This window comes from Mus caroli, chromosome 11, assembly GCF_900094665.2.
Source record: "Mus caroli chromosome 11, CAROLI_EIJ_v1.1, whole genome shotgun sequence".
NCBI lineage: Eukaryota > Metazoa > Chordata > Mammalia > Rodentia > Muridae > Mus > Mus caroli.
In genome coordinates this window covers 45,691,777-45,696,589 of record NC_034580.1, presented here as the reverse complement: position 1 = coordinate 45,696,589, position 4,813 = coordinate 45,691,777, and positions in this window count along the sequence as shown.

Below are 4,813 nucleotides of genomic sequence, written 5' to 3'. Positions count from 1 at the left end.
AAAAAAAAAAAAAAAAGACACTTCAAACAAAATACTCATGACAGGGTTGGATATAATATTTTCTAAAGGTTATGGGGGGGAAACCTTTTTATAACATTTGAAGAAAAGCATCTTTTAAATATATACAAAGCAATAACAAAAGCCATTTAACGACTGTCATTGTCATTAAATCTAGCAAGAAGTTGATTGATGGTAAAGTCTACTACATGAAAGACAATTAAGGAACATTTCCTCGTCCCCAGAGAGTACAGCTCTGAGTCGCAAGAGAAACATCTGCTTTCATCCTGAGATCTGGCAGGCAGAGGCCCCCTCCTGAGCAGCAGCCGCTGTAGCTTCTCATGAGGCCGCAGAAGCACATTTTATTATTTATGATATACTGCCAAAACCAGTTAGTGGACATCTATGGAAATCTCTTCTCTAGACATACCTTTCTGCTTACAAAGGATTGAGAGTAACATGTTAGATTATATGGTAATAGACAAATCTAGAGTTTGAGATGTTGGAAATGATTATTAAGTTGTACTTTTCAAATAGCCAATATGTTGGAACTAAAAGATGCCTGAGACAGCCACATGCAAGGTTTGATCTTTTATTGAGAAATAAAGTCAGAAAAAAAAAAACACCCTGTAAGACATTTGAGGGATATTTATGGAAATACAAAGGTGAAAATAGGTGTTAGATAATGTGGTATGGTTACTTTTCGTAGACTAGGTAAAGTATTGAGTTTATATTTCCCTACCATGTGCATGCAAAAGTTTAAGTTGACAAGTCATAATGTCTGCAGGTTATTTTAAATTGAAACTGAGAATTGATCAGTGACTGTTGAATTGTGATCACCCCTTAAACTTGTCTGTACCTATGTTTAAATGTAATAAAAATTGAGGCAAAATGATTTATGAAGTGGTGAATGTGAGCTTTTTGTTTCAGGCTTAGAGAAACTGGGTTGAGAGTTCATCCTCTATGGGAATATTTGTCATCAGTAGAAATGACAGATTGGCTCCCTTTTAAACGGAGTAAGCATACCCTGCCTTCTCGCACATTGAATGCAGCTAATACTCAGGCCAGCTGTTAGGATACCCTGAAAAATAATGACAGCAGATTAAAGAAGGAAACTCATTTGAAACAAAACATCGGGCACTTTGGGCATCTCCATAGGCTATGGTGGTGGCTGAATAGGCCAGTCACATCTTTAAGCACTGGCCTCTGACCAGAAGAATCATGAGCCAACAGTGCTCAGCAAGGTCTTCATGACTTTATTTTTTTTAATGTTTCTCTCTACTTGCGCTTGAAGGTGGATGTATTCCCATTGCATGAGTCAGAGAGAAGAACCTGAAGCCTTGGGTTTATAATCAAAAGGTCAGGAGGAGACTCTTGGGATAAAGTGTATCAGAAAAACAGAAGCTCAAGAAGTGATTTGCAGACTTGTCCATACGATCGTGGTGGTCATCATGGTCCATGTGTACAAAGATCTCACTCTAGCTAGTACTCCGTTCGTGTTTGCGTTTTCCAGAGGTACAGAGCCAACAGAATTCAGTCCGTATTTAAACAGAACTCATTAGATTGGCTTACATGATGGATCTGGAGTAGTCCAGCAATAGCTGTCTTACTCCAGAGAGGCTAAGAACCCAGGCTAATACTCAAGGCCTGGAGGATTCCTGGACAGCCACTGGTATTAGTCCTCATTGGAGAATCCCACACGCTTTCAAGCAAGCTAACCTAGTCTTGCATATGCAGCAGCAAACACGATGTCCCAAATAAGATGAAAGGTGAGGACTGGCCATGAGGTTGTCTTCTGACCTCCATATGCAGGCTGTGGCTTGCATGCACACATGTGCTCCCCACCCCCACCTCCTCTCAGAAAAAACCAAACCCACTCCGATTTCTCTTGAGACTTCTTTAGCCCAAGCATAATGTAGAAATTCATTGCTCAACCTCAAAGGACTGAAGACATTCCCAGCTGATTTCTAATTTATTTCAGTTTTGGGGCTAATAGTTTATATTATTTCTATTCATTATTTGCTGATATGTGTTTTGAGGTTCAGGATGTTGCTTGTTGTGGTAAATATTTTATTGTCAATTTAGGAAGATATAGTCATATATTCTCTGTCTCACTCCCATCTCTTGTTTTGAGTTTTACATCTCTGTCGTCTTTGGACTCTGATAATCTTCCTGTAAAATCTCAGACTTCTAGTTGCTGAGTCCTGGACTTTGACTTCAGAAGCCTTTCTTACCTCTCCCATCCAAACACTAGCCAGGCCTGGCCCTGCTTACCTTCCAGATGAGATTGGACACATTCAGGATAGCATGGCCATAGACTATCCTCTTTTCCTTATCATTACAGAAGAGACTGGAATGAGCTGGACGTATCTATCTCATATCTCATATGATCATATCCTAGTTAAAAAGTTTCCAGTAACACCTTGCTCTTGGACACAAGCCTTTGTTTCAGAGTTCAAGCTGGGACATATTTTAAAATGCCAACCTTTTCCCTCCCTGCTAGTAACACAAGGAGATTTTTCTTCTACTTTCTCTGTTTTAGTTTCTCTTCCTGAAACAACTCAGTGGAGAAGGATTTATTGTGGCTCACAGTTCAGGGTACTGTCCATCACGGTATGGAAGTCAGGGTGGCAGGAGCTTGAAGCAGCTGCTCACATCAAATCCACACCCAGGAAGCAGAGAGCAATGAATGCCAGTGCTCTGCTCACTTGATCCTTTCCAGACAGTTCAGGATTCCAGCCAAAGTAATACTCTTAAGATGGGTCTTCCTGCAATTAACCCAGTGAACGGTCCCTCAAAGACACGCTTACAGACTAAATAGTCTCCCACAGATCTGCCTGGAGAGATGGGGAGTGGGAGTCGGGGAGCACGTGGCCAGAAGGAAGACAAGAAAGAGGACAAAAACAATGAGTACACAAGAAGGAACGTATGACCTTGGTGTCAATAAGGATATTGATGGGAGAATGTTAAACTGATCTGGGTGTAGGAGCACACGCCTATAATCCCAGCACTTGGGAGGGAGAAGCAGGTGGGTTTCTCTCCAGTTTGAGACCAGCCTGGTCTACATACTGAGCTCTGGACTATTCAAAAGACAAGGGCTGGAAAGATGACTAAGAGCGCTTGCTGCTCTTCAAGTGGACCCGAATTTGGTTCCCAGCATTCAAAACCAGGAGGTTCACAACCATCTGTACCTCTAGGGCCAGGGAGGGTATCTGAGGCCTTCTTTTGACTTCTGTGAGCAGCCTCACACACGTGTCATTCACTCACATACATAAATAAAAATCTTTTAAACCTGGTATTAAAAACTTTACCACAGTTAACACAAAGTGCCTAGATGTGGTAAATCTAAAAGCAAGGGAATAGATGTGTCATTACGCATTCTGCCAGAGACAGGTCATACAGTACTACAAGTTCAAGGGGGGAGCCTCTAATGGTCATTTCTAGAAGTAAAATTGGTCACCTCATCATTGGATGACATCACCAAGGAGTCAGTATCAACTGAACATTTCTGCCTGTCCCAAAGTGACCCTCAAAATAGTGACACGACCTGTGGTTTTATAAAAGAGACAGAAATAGAAACTAACACCTACAATCAGGGATTATTATTAAGATTTATCAAATTAATATCAAGAGACAGTATGAAGCTAGGAATTATTAGCATAACAAATTTGAGCTTTTGAAATATGGGGCACTCCTGGTGTGTGGCACCCAGCAGCTGACAACTTTGTACTGGCATAGCCCTGCTGGAGTTCTCACACAAGTAGACAGAGGAATCTGCCTTTGAATCCCTTCCCTCCCAACTCCCCAACATGGGGAGAGAATGGCATTTTCTTTGGAAGTGCAGTACTGCTTACGGGTTGGCTGACTAAATTTTAAAAACACACACACAAGTTAAATTCAAATTCCAGAAACATTTCAAATTATCTTTTCAGTCTGTCTCTTATTCATACTACAAAGCGTCCCTTGTTTCTCTGGAATTCAAATTTAGCTCAGTGGCTAGTGTTTTCTCCTGGAGACCCTAATTATAGGAACGAGGATCGTGATGATTGGGATGGACTCTTCCCTAAGTCATATCCCATGAGAAGCTGGAAGGATGATCAGGTTGGGGGCTTTTCCCTAAGTCATACCCCATGAGAAGCTGGAAGAGGACGCTTCTTCCCCACCATGGGCTGCTGACTTGAGCAGCCAGTCAGAGCTCCTGGATGTCCTGCTAACCCAGGAACCTGGGGCCCATTCCCAAGATTAGCTTGCCAGCGTAACACATCTCTCCTGCCCAACTTTATGCTGGGGATGAGTGCAGTCAAGGTAACAAACAAGGTCATGATTTGCAAAACCACAGACACTTTAATAAGTTACGAAAAATAAGGAGTCAGTTTTTGCTATACAGAACGAAAATGCATCGATGGCTGTTGTCAGATAAAATTCTGTGATTTAAGTTGAGCACCGTGTTTGGCCCCACTTGGCAGCCACGTGTCACACAGGAGTAAATAGAGTCAGAATGTTACCTCAGACCAACACTGGTACTAAGCACCATTTATATACTTAAAACGGACCAAGAAAGAAAACTTGTAAAATACAAATGTGAGGCGTATATACAAGATTCCACGGGGTTTCCGAAAGGGCCTCTTCAAATGTGGCCTGACCTCCCTAGGAATGAAGAACGACTCCCAGGTGCCTCAGATTTTTCTGGGTGATGCAGGACAGTCTGGGTGACAACGTAGTGCCGGAAACCTTCAGAGGACACCTCCCTGCCTCTGAGGACACTTACCTGCCTCTGAGGACACCTCCCTGCCTCTGAGGACACCTCCCTGCCTCT